Genomic DNA, 17,980 nt, shown 5'->3' with positions numbered 1-17,980 from the left:
GAATCCTGCCGGATTAAGAATTCGAAGCGTTCTCTTCGGAATTTCAGCTAATGCGTTCCCTGGAACCTTTCCGTATCAGAGCGTTTCCGCCGCTAGCGCTGCGGGTGGACCGTGGCGACTGTCCTAACTACCACTCCAGCAAGCCAGTTTCTGGAATGCAGCGCGCTATGCGCTCTCTTCCAGGAAAAATTCAGTTCCAGGAAGCAGATCGCGACAGCGAATGCTTTTCCGTACCCGTGCCGTTCCAGGTTGCCGGTCGCCGGGACTCGAGTGTCGGCAGAAGGCCGCTTTGGCCGCTGGAACGATAGGAATTCTTACTCGCACTTCTGAGCAACATCTCGTAGCAGTTCCCGAGAGAAAAGACTGGTAGCTGCGTTGATAACTGTGCAGCGTTAAGAAATGTACTACACACCTTCAAACCGTTGACGCCAGTCTTGGAAGGCTATTTAGCATCGAAGTTGGAAAAAACTTTAATTATTTCTTTCTGTAAGTTAGGAACTCAACTGGCGACCAAGGTAAAAAGAAAACGAGTTAGTCGACCCACAGAGAGCGATAGGATATATAATACATACTGTCGCTCTGCGTGTGACTACAGGCAGCACGCCACATAGGTAACACGGAGACAAAGCTCAAATATTTTACGGTTCTAGACGTAATGTCTGTTGTGAGGAAGCAGAGAGTGCCAAGCATGTGACAGAGTTTATTTACTATTCCACGCGCATCATACAGTTACCAACACTATAACCCGTTTCGACCTTATTAGTTAGTCTTGTTTAATCTTTCCTACTGATTGCCTACAGTAGTACTCAAGACGCATTAAGCATGTGTTCGGCCGCGCGGGATTAGCCGAGCGGTCTAGGGGACTGCAGTCATGGACTGGGCGGCTAGTCCCGGCGGAGGTTCGAGTCCTCCCTCGGACATGGGTGTGTGTGTTTGTACTTAGGGTAATTTAGGTTAAGTAGTGTGTAAGCTTAGGGGCTGATGACCTTAGCAGTTAAGTCCCATAAGATTTCACACACATTTGAACATTTTTTCAGGATGTTCCAGAGTAACGATCAATCACTATTTCTTTACGGCTGCAAAAGTGGAATGTAGCCAAAGAACTGTGGAGGAAACGAACGACTGTTGCCAAGAAAAGTCCGTGTTCCCGTGATCATGTAAGATCGCCAAAATTCTGTAGGGAAACTCGCTTACTAGACCAATGTAAATCGTCATGATAGAGCGAAGATGGTGCTAGATTGGAATTACTCTCGTAAAAGCAGTGTGTGATGTCCTGCGACATCTATTCGACTGCCACCCAAGTCGTAAGAGAAAGAGTTACAGATTATGGGTACCGTGAAAGAACACTACCCAGAAAAATCATTTAGAGCAGTTGCAAGACAATGACAGAAGTCAAGTCTCTTTCCTTGGATCGGTAATTTGTAGTTGTCTTGTGTTCCACGGATGATTAAATGGATGGTATGACGATGATATTTGGGTGTCAAAGCTTGTAAAACATGCCACAATCAGTAATGTAGGGTCTCTGAAAAAGACAGTGTTGCCACGAAATTACCTTCGTCTGGCCATAACGGTGGGTTCTTTGATTGCTTCGGGAGGAGGTTCATCAAACTAGAACACATGAAATATTAGTTCACTTTATTATATAAATAATAAAAGATTTAATTAATTTTGTCACACTTCTTGCTACAAGAGTGATAGATAATTTACAACTGTCATTTACTAGCAGAATATCCCTTGCAAAAATTCAAATGGCTCTGAGCACTATGGGACTTACCATCTGAGGTCCTCAGTCCCCTAGAACTTAGAACTACTTAAACCTAACTAACCTAAGGACGTGACACACATCCATGCCCGAGGCAGGATTCGAACGTGCGACCGTAGCGGTCGAGCAGTCCCAGACTGTAGCGCCTAGAACCGCTTGGCCACCCCGACCGGCGCACGAAGCTGTCGTTCGCCCTTTTCTTTTTCCAACAAGTTCTCACCGTGTGGTATCCGGGGCGCCGCTGACGCGCGGACGGAGTGTCATTCCGTATGCTAATGCCCGGCAGGGCGGCGGTTAATGTGATTTCGCGTCTAATTGGAGGCGGGCCTCGGCGTGTGCGGCAGCTGCGAGGAAACCCTAATGGCGGCCGGCGCGCTAACTGTACCCGGCGCGGCTGGCGCCTGCTGTGCCATCGCCGCAACGCGGGTCACTCACCCGCCCTTGCAGCGAGCGCTTCGCTTTCCGCGTGGGAGGCGCTCCACGCCGGATTCGGAGCTGGACGCCGATCTCAATTGGTAAACTCTATAAGGAGAAAATCGTCCCGATCGTTCTTCTGTCTATGTTGCGTGGTTTGTGTAACGAGCGAGTTGGTGTAGTGGCCAAGTCCATGGACTCTAGTACGATAAGAGCAGGGTTTGAATACCGGCTCGGTCATCCAGATTGAGAATTTTCGTAGTCCCGCTAAAGAGACTTAGACGAATGTTGGAACGCTTCGTCTGAAAAAGACAAGGCCGAAACCCTCGCTAGTCGTTACCCTATTGGAGTTCGGTTCCAATTACCTCGTTATCAACGTAGACCAAATCCTAATTTGGAATAAAATGACAGCACTGCACTTTTATTTTTATTTTAAATACTAGGCCCGCGTTATCCAGTGCTATTTGAGAGATGTCCTAAGAAACGTTTTCACGTTATAACCACTCAATAATCGCCTTGAGTGCCGTAACCATTCTTCGTATTTAAAATGACAGTGAAATTGGTGCTAATCAGTACTACAGTTGTGAAACGTCCTTCACCATGGTAGATATGCTGCACAAGAAAATAAACTCCAATCCTTCTTTATCGAACGAGGTGGCGCAATGGTTAGCACACTGGACTCGCATTCGGGAGGACGACGGTTCAAATCCGCGTTCGCCCATCCTGATTTACGTCTAGAATGAAATTTTCACTCTACAGTGGAGTGTGCGCTGATATGAAACTTCGTGGCAGATTAAAACTGTGTTTCGGACCGAGACTCGAACACCGAGTTAGAGTCTCGGTCCGGCACACAGTTTTAATCTCCCACGAAGTTTCATATCAACGCACACTCCACTGTAGAGTGAAAAAAATTCATTCTAGAAACATCCCCCAGGCTGTGGCTAAGCCATGTCTCCGCAATATCCTTTCTTTCAGGAGTGCCAGTTCTGCAAGGTTCTCAGGAGAGCTTCTGTGAAGTTTGGAAGGTAGGGGACGTGGTACTAGCGAAATTAAAGCTGTGAGGACGGGGCGTGAGTCGTGCTTGGGTAGCTCAGTCGGTAGAGCACTTGCCCGCGAAAGGCAAAGGTCCCGAGTTAGAGTCTCGGTCCGGAACACAGTTTTAATCTGCCAGGAAGTTTCATCCTGATTTAGGTTTACCATGATTTTCCTAAATTACTTCTTGCAAATGCCCACTCCCCGAAACCAACCAACCAATCTAATCCTTCTTTCTGCTTTCGTATGATTGGAACCGCTGTCTTTGGTGCTCAGAAAGATCCCGCATGTTTTGTAAGATACCAAGCATAGGCTACATCCATTAAAAGAGTTTTTTTCCTCGTTGACTTCTATTATTTAACAATAAAGGCGACTATTTCTCGCTACTTTACTATCATTCAGTGAAATGTACCAAAACGTTGCATAGTTTTAAATTCAAGTCTATAAATAGCTTACCGCAACATGGGCGTACATTCTATATTTCCGTGGCTAAAACAATAAAGTAGAGAACCAGTCAACGGCTTATCATGTTTTTTAAGTGATACACATAGAACAAAGATGCAGAGAAACAAAACCAAATAAAAAAGTGCATTTTGCATTAGTAATTATAATAGCAGTTCTATTTTTCAAAAACTATTAAAGAACAATAAGAGCGCCCAAAATTCAGCCAGATAATTATTTTGCATACCTTCTGGAGCCGAAATTTTTGTTTACTCATAATTTTTGCCTCTCCCAACAACGTTTCTCCCACTATGTGTTTTCCCGAAACTGCTTGACTTTAGTAAGGAAACAGTCGCTTTGAAAACGATACAGATTATTAGTTTCGCCATCCTTCCCCAGTAAGAGCTTGTGCTCCATCTCTAATGACGCTGGCGTCGACGGGACATTTAACCCTCATCGTTCTTCCCTGCTCTTCTTACTCGAAGGTCGCTTTAAGTGTTCCTAGATGCATTAGCACAAGCTTCGTTAAATTGTTCTTTCTGGTTAGAAGTATTTCTTTGTGGACTTCTTTTCTCGTCAATCCTTTCTTGCTTAAAAAATCAAATTGTCACATCCTGAATTTTCATCAGTATGATTTCTCGTGCTGATAATGGTTTCCTTCCAGTTTTCGTAGATCAGAAGGTGGTTGTTCAGCAACTGAAGTGTAGAAATGTCAAACTTTCTCAGTACCATTTATTGACAAAACGCATTTTTAGTTAGGGTGTGTGCTCCGTATTTTGTTGCAAGTGCTAAACCATTGACAAAATGTATACAAAATTCATTACAAGATGGCGCTCGGTCTCAGTGCGAAGTAGGTCTTCCCTCCCGAGTTCCAAGTGCGATGCGCAATTTGTGTGATCATCAGAGTGCGTGTTAGCATTTCCTCGTATCAATAAAGCATCTTCGTAGTGGAGATAAATTGCGCTTCGAAAATAGTAAAAAAAAAAAACGCTCGAGAGGTGAGGAGGTGAGCAGACAAACCATTTCTTCCTCAAAAGCAGTGGGAGTTTTACAGTAAACTCTACAACTTTCGCTCCCAAGAATGGACCTGTGTAAGAAACAGAAATCAATACTGAGAGATTTTTTCCATGAACTTCATTTTGTTATTCTCTTTTAAAAATATGATAAGATATGGGAAATGGTATTTGTTGACTATAGTTATACTAGTTAAAACATTACTGGTGCGTTTATGTACTTGTATTATCACAAATGAAAAGTAGTTCGTCAGTATTAAAGGCACCAGAAACAAATCTTTCCTACTGGGACTTAGAACCAGTCAGTTTTTTTCTGATATGGCACCTAGAACGTTCGTAATATATTATTTATTTTCTAACGTGTCTCATTATTTGTTTGCAGCGGTGAGATGAGCAGCATAATTCCTCGGTTTCATGCTACGTTCCCAATTTTTTGTATAGAAATAAGTTACATACAAAAAGAGATACAATGTGTTTTTTTATTCTCCTGGCAGATATGAGATTCAGCACTTAGAACGTTTGACATTTCCATTACTCACTTGAAATCAGATGACTAAATGTTTCTTTATATTGCAATCAAAGCAAATAAATACATATAGCGAATTGTTACGGATCACGTATCTCCTTAACTGCCAGTCGTGCAAACAAGGAATAAAATGGTTCAAATGGCTCTGAGCACTATGGGACTTAACATCTATGGTCATCAGTCCCCTAGAACGTAGAACTACTTAAACCTAACTAACCTAAGAACAACTAACCTAAGGACATCACGAGGCAGAGAAAATCCCTAACCCCGCCGGGCCAGGAATACATGGCGCACGATAGTTGTGGTGCAAGCGTTTGGCGCTCGTACCGTTCGTCCATTCACGGGTTTGGAAGTCACCGTGCCACGAGATACGTAGCACAGTTGAGCAGACGCTCGTGAGCAGCGAAATTGATCAGATGGGAGCGCGAGGTGAGGCGAGGCGCTGTAAAGGCGAAAGCCGCGGCGACTCCGGTTCTGTGGGATCCACTCTCACGTGGCTCTGCCCGCGTGTGGTGTGTGGCGCGCGGCGTGCCACGCTACACGGCACGGCTTCACTTCCGCCGCGCTGGCGTGCGCCGCGTTGCGCGGGACGTGGAAGTCACGGCTGGCGCAGGTCGACGACCCGCCGGCCCGGCCGAGTTCGTCCTCCCCCGCGGCGGCAGAGGGGGGGGGGGCGGTAAACATTACTCACGAGGAGTTCCCCCAGAGTCAACGCACTCGCCGCGGCGCCGGCGCTGACGTGCGCCCAGGAACTGGGTTACGGCGCCTCCCCGACACTTCCCATTTAATATTAGAAGCCAGGCCGCCGGGCAGCGCTGTTTCCCGCCGCTAATACTCCTACGACAGCGTCAGTCTTCTAGCCTCACGGTCACCCGACGCTTGACTGTAGTTTGCTACAAAAGGCACTGCAGAACCTGCAACATCACACCTGTATAAGACTTAAGAACCTACACACAATTAACCTTTGCCCTAGCTCACTGATACTGGGTTCCCATCGTTAGGGCCGGTAGTCTATTGACTGGTGTCGCTGCCTGCTAACACCGCGATCCCATTAACATTAATGTACTGAAACGCCGTAGAAGCTGGTATAGGCATGCGCATTCAAATACAGAGATATGTAAACAGGCAGAATACGGCGCTGCGGTCGGCAACGTCTATATAACAATGGTTCAAATGGCTCTGTGCACTATGGAACTTAACTTCTCAGGTCATCAGTCCCCTAGAACTTAGAACTACTTAAACCTAACTAACCTAAGGACACCACACACATCCATGCCCGAGGCATGATTCGAACCTGCGACCGTAGCGGTCGCGCGGTTCCAGACTGCAGCGCCTAGAACCGCTCCGCCACCCCGGTCGGCCTTCTATATAAGACAGCAAGAGTCTGGCGCAGTTGTTAGATCGGTTACTGCTGCTACAATGGCAGGTTACCAGGATTTAAGTGAATTTGAACGTAGTGTTGTAGTCGGCGCACGAGTGATGGAACACAGCATCTCCGAGGTACCGATGAAGTGGGGATTTTCCCGTACGACCATTTCACGAGTGTACCGTGATTATCAGGAATCTGATAAAACATCAAATCTCTCACATCGCTGCGGACGGAAAAAGATCCCGCAAGGGCGGGACCTAAGACGACTGAAGAGAACGTTCAACGTGATAATAGTCCAACCCTTTCGCAAATTGCTGCAGGTTTCAGTGCTGCGCCATCAACAAGTGTCAACGTGGGAATCATTCAACGAAACATCATAAATATGGAGTTTCGGAGCCGAAGGCCCACTCGTGTGATGACTGCATGACACGCCGGCCGGAGTGGCCGTGCGGTTCTAGGCGCTACCGTCTGCAACCGAGCGACCACTACGGTCGCAGGTTCGAATCCTGCCCCGGGAATGGATGTGTGTGATGTCCTTAGGTTAGTTAGGTTTAATTAGTTCTAAGCTCTAGGCGACTGATGACCTCAGAAGTTAAGTCACATAGTGCTCAGAGCCATTTGAACTGTATGACACAAAGATTTACGCCTCGCCTGGGCCCAGCAACACCGACATTGGACTTTTGATGACAGGAAATTTGTTGCCTGGTCGGACGAGTCTCGTTTCAAATTGCATCGGGTGGATGGACGTGTACGCATATGGAGACAACCTCACGAATCCATGAACTCGTAACGTTATGTTCGACTGTTCGCCTCGGGAACAGACAACGGACGAGTTGTCGCAGTAGAAAGAGTTACACATTTTGGAAGACACCTATTGAGATGCTCTTCCAACCATTCAGATCACTTAAAGGCACATGCCGGCTTGGTTCGTTGGAAAAACACACAGCAGATTTCCTTCCCCATCCTCACGAGAATATCATCGACGGGACGTGAAATATCGATTTTCGCATCTGGCTTCATCATACTGATAAAAAATAATAACTTAAATGATTTTAGGAATATGTCGAGGGTGTACTATGTAACTTATTTCTTTCTCCGAATACGTTTTCGCAGGCAACGGCCTTGCCGCAGTGGTTACACCGGTTCCCGTGAGATCACCAAAGTTAAGCGCTGTCGGGCGTGGTCGGCACTTGGATGGGTGACCATCCAGGCCGCCATGCGCTGTTGCCATTTTTCGGGGTGCACCCAGCCTCGTGATGCCAATTGAGGAGCTCCTCGACCGATTAGTAGCGGCTTCGGTCAAGAATACCATCATAACGACCAGGAGAGCAGTGTGCTGACCCCACGCTTCTCCTATCCGCATCCTCCACTGAGGATGACACGGCGGTCGGATGGTCCCGGTAGGCCACTCGTTGCCTGAAGACGGAGCGTGAATACGTTTCTCGTAGCAGCTGTTGTACTGCTAGCCTGCCACTTGCCGATCCTCGGAGCCTGGTGTTACGGAAATAATGCGCGGAGCCCAGCGCTCTGCATAGGGATGTGGCCTGCTCCAGAAATGAGCCATGCATATGTAGCGGTCCACCCATCCATTACACTACATTAGCGAGGCACATTCCAGGCGACCAGGTGTTACTCGCTGCGGCGTTTCGGCAATGTCGGGGCGGATTATTGAGTCACGGCGGGCAGCTTGCGGTCGCACGGCAGAGCGAGTGCTCTGCACACAGTGAGTCGGTATCGCGACCAGCTCTCCAGAAGTCGCCCGTTCCGGTCCGCCGGGCAGCCTAGAACCAGCGCCTTGGCAGGCAGAAGGAATGGCCACGCCAGGCATCGACTCTGGAGAATACAGTCCAGATGGAACTGCTCTGACTTGTATCCACCCCACTAACATAAATCTGGAAAAATGCCTTCCATCTTCAGAAGAAAAACTGTTAAGAGGGATCGCTGAATAAGATGTTTACAGGAAGTGGATGACAAAGCGGGGTACTGAGTCTTCTAGCGCTCCGTCTTCAGGCCACGAGTGGCCTACCGGGACCATCCGATGGCTGTGTCATCCTCAGTGGAGGATGCGGATAGGAGGGGCGTGTGGTCATCACGCCGCTCTCCCGGTCGTTATGATGGTATTCTTGACCGAAGCCGCTACTATTCGGTCGAGTAGCTTCTCAATTGGCATCACGAGGCTGAGTGCACCTCGAAAAATGGCAACAGTGCATGGCGGCCTGGATGGTCACCCATCGAAGCGCCGACCACGCCCGACAGCGCTTAACTTCGGTGATCTCACGGGAACCGGTGTATACACTGCGGCAAGGCCGTTGCCTTGAGTCTTCTACATGTACACATATTTCACAAACCATCTTATGGTATGTGGTGGAGGGTACTTTACCTGCACTTTACTTGCACCACTCGCGAATGAGGCGCGGGAAAAACGACTGTTGGTAATCGTTCGTGTGAACAGGAATCTGTCTGGTTTTACCTTCGTTGTCTTTTCGCGAGATGTACGTAGCAGGAAGATGACATTAAACCACACGGCGATGGATAAGTCTTGTAGCATCTGCCGTTGGAGTTGGATGTGCTTCTCTGCGATGCTTTCACGTTAGCTAAATCAAAGTGTGACGAAATGAGCTTCTTTTCTTTGTATCTTCATTGTTTTTCTCTATCAGGCCTATCTGATACTGAATCCAGACGATTAATATTCAAACACTGGTCGAAGTAGGGTTTTGTAAGCTACCTCCTTGGTGGCTGGACAACACTTCCTGAAGATTCTTCCAATGAATCTCTAGCGCTTCTCTTACCTGCGTTTAGTTTTATGTTGTCGTTACACTTTAAATCGGTCTATATGCATACTGCATGGTATGTAAGGGGTATGAGTGCTTCCAATGATTGTTCTGCAAGCGTGCAATCATGCAGTAGTGGGTCTTTCTGCTTATTTATGCGTAATAGCTTACTTTTTTTTCACCTTGCGCGAAGCGTCGATCCTTTGCGGGTCTTCCTACATTTCGCTACTTCTTTCTACAAAACTCGCCGGACGAAGTGGCCCAGAGATTCTAGGCGCTACAGTCTGGAACCGCGCGACCGCTGCGGTCGCAGGTTCGAATCCTGCCTCGGGCATGGATGTGTGTGATGTCCTTAGGTTAGTTTAAGTAGTTGTAAGTTCTAGGGGAGCAGTTGAGTCCCATAGTGCTCAGAGCCATCTTTCTACACAACAACATCATCGGCGAAAATGCTCTTGATGGAGCTTACGAAGTTAATAATAATCATTATCATTATTACAATAATTATGACGGGGTCAGGGATTTTCTCTGCCTCGTGATGGCTGGGTGTTGTGTGCTGTCCTTAGGTTAGTTAGGTTTAAGTAGTTCTAAGTTCTAGGGGACTGATGACCATAGATGTTAAGTCCCATAGTGCTCAGAGCCATTTGAACCATTTGAACCAATAATTATGATAATTTACAGTGACTCAACGGTCTGGTATAGGTCTTTTCACTGGACACCATCCAGCCAGCTTGCGTTACCCTAATCTCCCCCCTTATCCAAACAGGAAAAGGGACCCTATAGCCTTGCGAGTGATCCGAACTACATGTCGATTCTGGCCACTCCTCACATTGTTGAGAGCTGAATACTAGGTACAGCGCAGAGCGAAAAATCCATGGTCCGACCGGGATTCTAACAAGCGATTTCTCGGTTTCCAGGCACTTCTTTGTTTCGAACTGTTTCGTCGTCGGTTTCTTGTCAGTGGATCTCTAAGGATGTGACTTGATGTTTAATCGTTAAAAATAATCGGTTAATATTTTTATTACAGGGGTTTGCTAGCGCCCTGACGGAGCTACCGCGCCGTCATCGGTAGACCACCCGGACTCAATGATTTATATGTATTGTGTACATGAAAGGTGTTAAGAGTGAGACTGTTTTCAGTCTCACAAGTAAAATGGAAGCACGTGTATATACTTGAGATAATCCGTTAACTCCGTCCGACCAGTCCTCGGAAGGCCCAACGGTACCGACCGACAGCCATGTCATCCTCAGCCAACAGGTGCCACTCTCCTGGTCGTTGTCAGTTTTTGTGACCGGAGCCGCTACTTCTTAGTCAAGTAGCGACCCAATTGGCCTCACAAGGGCTGAGAGCAGCAATAGCCAAGGCCGTTGGCCCTTATTTCTTTACTTATAGTTAAATTTCTTCACACATCAACTTCGTATTCGAGAATATTTACACAGTCTACACATTAGTCGAAGTAAATTATCCTCAAATCGAACACTTTGCTAGTAGATTTTAAGAGTAAGTCCAAAGGGTAATTGGCTACCGAGCCTTGAGCGGTTTCCCTGTGATACAGCAGAGTCTTCCAAGCATGGCTTGTTATAAGAGCGGGCATTATGCGTACGAGGGTTGCCCAACACAGACCGTAGCACCTCGGAACACCGGTAACACACAGCAGCCTGGAGTACGATTGAGGGTCCTGGCGACCGGCCGTTCACCTTGTGTGCCGGGGTCGGCGTCGGCGTCGGCGCCCAACTGCACGCTGCCCTTATTCTGATGTGATTCACGTTTGTCCGCGGATCAGGGCCACCGCGCCAACTTCCGCAGTGGGGGAAGAACGCTGCGTCACGCGGTGACGGGCCGCTGCCGCGCCAGCCGGCCACTTACCGAGTCGCCCGCACTCTGCCGCCGTACTCGCTGTTAACGGGCAAACAGCGGTGACCCTCACTGCCGGCGTAATGCCAGGCTGGAGTTCTCTGATAACGCGCCACTTAGCTCCTCGTTACGTCAGGTTTGACGCACGCTTCTCACAAGTAAAACTACCCGAGGGATGCACTTCCAATTTGATCGGCTTTGAATATATTGCAGTGTAGAGGAAAACAAGAGACATAGTTTACTATACGTGCCCATACTGCCGTTAAGGGGGTGAAACAACGCCTTGAAAAAAGTGAATGAGTACCATCGAAACCGTAAAAGATACAACAAAAATTTCAAACAAAAGTTCTATGATTTTAATGTACGTTACAAAGGTGCATCCAGATTTGTCAAAAAATCCATTTTTTTTTCGAAATCCCATCTTCCCCAATATTTTGTTTCTTATTTTGACATCTACTAATAGCATAACGTGTAGGCAGCATCGCTATACGAAATTCAATCATATGATTCCAGAGAAGGATTACTCAAAAATGAGCTAGAAATATCTCTGTATCAAAGTGCTTTGAGCATTTTTTGACCCGAACAATTCTTTCTCCTTATTGTATGTCCGAATTTGACCATCTTCTTCTGTGCGGATGCACAAACGGTGCCCGAAATCTTCGAACTCTTACGGAAATCGGCAGTAAAGCCGCGAGTAATGAGTATAATGGGCAGGGACACTATGAATATAGTGCGGGACAATAAGTTGCGAATGTGGGTCTCACGGGAGGCGACCACCGACCTTAGTACGTCATATTAATTTCAATTTGATACGCCCTTACTTTCCCAGGGAAAAACGCACTCAAAGACGGAAATAAAAACCGAAAAAAGGATTAAAGGAACTCATAGAAAAGTTGTTTTTTCGGCTTATGTAGTTAAAAATTAAACACTTTCCGTTACTGTCCCTTCGTTCTACGGTGACAACCTAGTTTCTTTCCGCGTCTCATGGCTCTACGTCAACGCAAACCAACTTAGCTGGGCTAGACGCCGCGCGTCTCTTCGTGTTTCAAAACATGCGACATAAGTGACCGTAACTCCCTTCACTTACAATCTTAAAACAGTCGCACTATCCTCTGTGTCCCTTGGTGGCTCAGATGGATAGAGCGTCAGCCATGTAAGCAGGAGATCCCAGGTTCGAGTCCCGGTCGAAGCACACGTTTTCAACTGTCCCCGTTGACTTATATCAACGCCTGCTATATGCAGCTAGGGTATTCATTTCATTGTAATTGCAGAAATATTAGTTTGTTCAGCGGGATGTTTCACCCCTTTCACTGCAGTATGGGCATATATATAAAATACTTGTCTCTTGTTTTGCTCTACACTACAACATATTCAAAGCTGATCAAGATCAAAGAGTATCCGTTGACTAGGTTCACTTGTCAATAAACTAAGACAAGGCGAACACAATACCCAAAATCTCCCCTAAAAATCGTCTTCCTCATGTTGTGCTCCATTTGTAATGACTTGCCTGTAGAAAAGATGTTCGACCGTGACAAAAAAATTACCACTTTGCTAACGCCGGTCACACGTGATTAAAGAGAGAGGTGAGTGGCACGCTGCCAGAGAACGCTTGAAGTTTTCCACTTTCCCTGTTATATTGGCGAAAAGCTCGTGGGAGGAACATAAACTTTCGCATTGGCTCTAATGTCTCTGTTTTTTTGTTTTTGTGTCTTTTTTCGAGTCTTTGCTCTGCGATTCATATGTGGGAAGAAATAACATGTTGCCCGTTTCTTTTCTACACGTATGTTCACGGAATTACAATTTCTCTGTCAGAACCGAAGTACTGCAACTATTTTTAATTTAGATCTGGTACAGTAAACCCCAGACGAAGAGATTAAGATACAATGTATGTCTAAGTATATTTGTTTATGTGTATAACTCAATAAATTTTGTGACTTGCACGAGATGTTCAGTTTGCCTATGTGGTTGGCGATTTCATGCGATAATCTACCGGCTGCAGTGAACATTGAAGATACTAGTTCTCCCAGGAGAAAGATAAGCGATCTTTATGCCCATGGGCTGACTTCCTCCAGCCAGGCGGTTCTGTCCGTAACCGCGCTGCTGCTACGGTCGCAGGTTCGAATCCTGCCTCGGGCATGGATGTGTGTGATATCCTTAGTTAGGTTTAAGTAGTCCTAAGTTCTGGGGGACTGATGACCTCAGATGTTAAGTCACATAGTGCTCAGAGCCATTTGAACCTCCAGCTAGGTAAGCGGCGTAAGGGCATGATGGTGCGCATTTGTGATGGAACTGGGAGAACAGTTTGGGTAGCAGCCACTACCTTAAGCATCTTTCTGGAGCACAGGGCTAATAGAACAGCCATAGTGAGTGGAGCTTGGCCCACAGTGTAATTGTGAGACGGCGCCGCGTGCTGGCGGCCCGGAGATTTCTCTCTCGGTTTACCTCAGCGTAGCCTACAAACGCCCACTCACGCGCCGCACTGACACTGACATTTCCCTCCGGCCGCGAGGCCGCTTAACTGGTTTCCGCACTCAGTAAAGTGTTACATACGAACTTTCGAGACGTCGCTTAATGTCGTATTTCATGGAAATTCCCAAGCAAGCAGAGAACGGTAAGATAAACGGCTAATGCTAGTTCAGTTGGTATACCGTGCCACAAAACACCGAGACACTAGCCTTGCTTATAGTATGAACCTGCTTTGTTATTCTGCATTTTTTAAATGTTCGGTATACGAAATCTGTTGTATCAATCTTTTTTTTGTGAATGAGATATTGATATTCCTCACGAGGCTGCTTGATATTGTATAACTTAAACCCATTAAAATTGCAAATGATTTGATTGCAGGATGTTATAGTATTCCTAAGCTGTACTGTCGTAGCTAATTAATTGATATTAAAGGTAAAGTTTTTCAGCAGGAAAGAACGACCCGATATGTGATGTCGTTAACCATGGTCCTATCAGTGCCAAGAATGAAACGTTTTGCGATGACACTTAGCATCGGTGGAGACAGAATGTTCAATGCTCTAAACTAGTGTTACCCAATCTGGTCCCTATCCCCAATTAGTGGACTTTCCAGCTTTCATGGTGGACGATAGGCACTAGGTGTGTGTATGTGTGTGAAATCAGTCATCAGTCCCTAAGCTTACACACTACTTAACCTAAATTATCCTAAGGACAAACACACACACCCATGCCCGAGGGAGGACTCGAACCTCTGCCGGGACCAGCCGCACAGTCCATGACTGCAGCGCCCTAGACCGCTCGGCTTATCCCGCGCGGCTAGGCACTAGGTGTTTTAAAAACATTTCTGCTGTGTTGTTATAAAATTTTGACATAAAATATTTGCTAATTATCATCGCTATACACCTTAAACTGCTTCATAAACTCCGTAAGGTAAAGTTACTTCCCTGCTTTATAAGTCACCATTACTGAGAAAGCATTGGCCGCTTACAAAAGTTTACCGCTTACAGAGATGCCAAAATGGGCGCCAGGTAAAAAAGGTTGACTAGCCCTGTAACCTAATGAAAGATTAGATAGAGCCTGTTTCCAGAAGATTTTTGACTGTGTTTCATGCCCCTTTCTCTAACTAAACATAATTGAAAACACATTTTTTCTGTATGCGCCATATACTGAAGATAGACAGAATGGCAGTAACTCGTGGCCAATGATTCTGTGCCTTGTCAAAGAAATATATTACAGAAAAATTGGCAAATGAATTAGGTCTTATGTTGTTCATTTATTAATCCATGTGTAACATAAGTGGTTGACAATATTACACACTATCGGTGTAGACATTACTTATTGATACAAATATTCACGAATCTACGTTTGTTAAAAGCATCTGTTTATTCATGTATAAGCGAAAATGTAAACGTGTTTATCGCAGAAATGTAGTTCCACTAAATAATGACCCAGACTTGTAGTGGAACAAAATTGTTAAGTCTTTCGTGGACACATGTTAACAAACTGCCTGTTGGCTTCTGCCTCGGGTTCTTCTGCAGACGTTCGTTTCATGATTTTTCTGATTTTTCGCCAACACAAGTGTCTGGTATTGCCAAAGCTTCAGCTTCCGTTGCTGGTGGTGTATTGGAGTCGAGCTCTCGCGCCAGGTACATACATACATTCTGCTGCGACATTGGACGGTGAAGCTTTGACAAAGCCAGCCATTCGTGCTGGAGAAACGTTAGAAAAATCATCAAACAAACGTCGACCGAAAAACGCGAGACAGAAGCCAACAGGCAATTTGTGTTGTAGTGGAACGTAATAAATTGTTACTTTTGACATAAAGCTTTACCGCCTCAATGAAACTATGATTTCAGCATTCAACGAATAGTAATTAAGACTTCAGTAAATTAGACTCCAACGATGATGGTACGAATGTTACGAAACACGTTTGGGCAAGAAAAGTAACGTAAGTAGATTTTGTCATTTGCACTTACATACAGAATTTAGCGCCCATATTTTGGTCTGAAAGTGCGGACGTTGTAAGAGTGTCTCGTACGCCAAAGGATGACGGTTGTATTTCAGTTTGGCCGGTTGAGTATAGTGTTACGGATGACGCAGTATCGAGCAGGTGACGGAAGCTTGCTGACCTCAGGAACACAACAATAAGGTGGGATGAGCCGCGGTGAGGCGTCTGCGGGGTTTCAAAGGGAGATGGGCAGCGCCGAGGGGTTGCGCCGATGCTCCTGTGTTGTGAAGGGCCGTTGACTCCCGGGAGCATCGTCCTGGCGGCCCACGAACGCTGCCGAGTGCTGCCGAAGGTGGCCGAGCGCGCTGCTGCTCTGCCGCGGCCGTGGCGCGCGGTTCAAGGAAGTCCTTTGACCTGGCCACTTCCGCGCGCCACCGGGTCAACGCTCCATTCACACAGCCACAGTCGCCTCTGCAGCTGTGGGGGCGGCTGCCGGCAACCCCCAGGGGGTGGCCACCCTCCACTCTTACCCTCCGTACAGCCTTCCAGAAAAGAAACGCACGAAAAAAAAGTATTTCGTCACTCGCGAATAACATGTTTTCCTCACGCGAGGATTAGCAACCGGGTGCAGTCGTGTCACTGTACGAACAGCGTTCTCGCAAACAGCAGAGGCTATTCTCATTCTCACTCCCTAAAATATTTAGAAAAATCGCTATTGTAATGGTACGGAGTACGGAGCGCGGATTCGAGAGGGTGAGGCAAGAAATCTGTCGTTATTCGTCTTGTCAAGTTCTAACAATACCACCACTTGCAAAGTAGGTTTGAAATCAAATTAATAATGTTGCTCACGCAGCATATGTTCGCTTTATCGGGAAATAACAAAGTTATTGACTGTGTATGGTATCGTCTGAATGGAAATAATGAAGTTACTGTAAAAAAGTCATTAATTTTGGCATTTATCTTGAATGGATTCCCACGTGGATTTCGTCGAAGTTGTTATGGCTCATCTTGTTGATTCAAGGGTGATTCCACTTTGACTGCTAGAAGGTCCAGATCTGTATTTTAGCAATATTTGAAGACCTAACTAATGCGTTTTTCAGGAAATTCTTACCGAGCGAGGTGGCGCAGTGGTTAGCACACTGGACTCGCATTCGGGAGGACGACGGTTCAATCCCGTCTCCGGCCATCCTGATTTAGGTTTTCCGTGATTTCCCTAAATCACTTCAGGCAAATGCCGGGATGGTTCCTTTGAAAGGGCACGGCCGATTTCCTTCCCTCACCCGAGTTTGCGCTCCGTCTCTAATGACCTCGTTGTCGACGGGACGTTAAACACTAATCTCCTCCTCCTTCAGGAAATTCTTAATGGCCAAACAATCCCAGATCAGAACAATGGTATGGTAGAAATAATTTTTGACTTGGTGTTCACGATCCACATTTTTATTAAACTTCTTGTAAATTCACATATACTTCTTTTTAATTGTCACATCATCAAGAAAACAGTTTTGTATCAAACTTCATATATTTAATTTCCACTTTAACCAAACACAAGACTTGACTGTTCTTTTACAAAGTGAAATAACAACTTAACTTCAGCAAAGTGAAACAAAGACTGCTCTGTGCACATTCGCGCCAAAACGGTTACAAGTAAGTCAAAGATGACAGTCTTACAGAAATGAATACACACGAACCATATCACTGTAATATATCGATACATCGGAGAACCTATACATTAATAAGACCAAATGTGAATATTGTCACAAAAATATGTCTGTTACTTCGCAGAAAAGTAGTACGGTGTTACTGGTACCGAGAACTGTGGTTGGAGTGCCGTAATGGTCACGTAAATAAAGAACCATTACAAAGTGCAGGCAACGAATTGAAACGACACCCAACACACAGTTATGCCGAGCACCTCTGATCTTGGATTCACGAATTCGGTTTTTCTAATGACTGTGGAGGAGCAAATTAACATCGTTGCGTGGTTAAACAACTCACCGAGCCCCTCTTTTCTATAAATGAGATACATGGTTCCTTACCTAAAACTTAACTTTCAACGATTTCAGATTTTCTTATGTATGTGTTAAATTAAAAATCAGCTACAGATTCCAAATCACCTTGAAATATTGATGTACTGAAACGTCATGACCAGTTTTGGACTTCGAAAATGTATTCTACAGATCTAATGATGAGGAGTGCCAGGTGTACATTCTGGGTAATTTAACTCGGTCATGGGACTGTTAAAGAGGTGGATGAGTGTTGAATAAATGAATACCGAAGGTAGAAGAAAGACGTAGCCGCAACTACTGCATAATGCAAAGCGGCTTTCCGAAAAAGAAACTGCTATTAACATTAAAAACTATAGGTGCCCGAGGCATATGATGTTACAGAA

The 17,980-nt window shown here is 45.9% G+C and overlaps 1 protein-coding gene and 1 pseudogene across 2 annotated transcripts in view; both read left to right on the top strand.

The window, feature by feature from the left end:
* The window catches only part of LOC126175684 (ecdysone-inducible protein E75), a 466,380-nt gene that overhangs the window by 377,624 nt on the left and 70,776 nt on the right, over window positions 1–17,980 (top strand). The gene's annotated exons all lie outside the window — the stretch shown is intronic.
* LOC126177607 (5S ribosomal RNA) lies at window positions 7,670–7,787 on the top strand (annotated as a pseudogene).

This window comes from Schistocerca cancellata, chromosome 3, assembly GCF_023864275.1.
Source record: "Schistocerca cancellata isolate TAMUIC-IGC-003103 chromosome 3, iqSchCanc2.1, whole genome shotgun sequence".
Classification (NCBI taxonomy): Eukaryota; Metazoa; Arthropoda; class Insecta; order Orthoptera; family Acrididae; genus Schistocerca; species Schistocerca cancellata.
The sequence above is the reverse complement of the archived record's forward strand: the minus strand, read 5'-3'. Positions and strand labels throughout refer to the sequence as shown.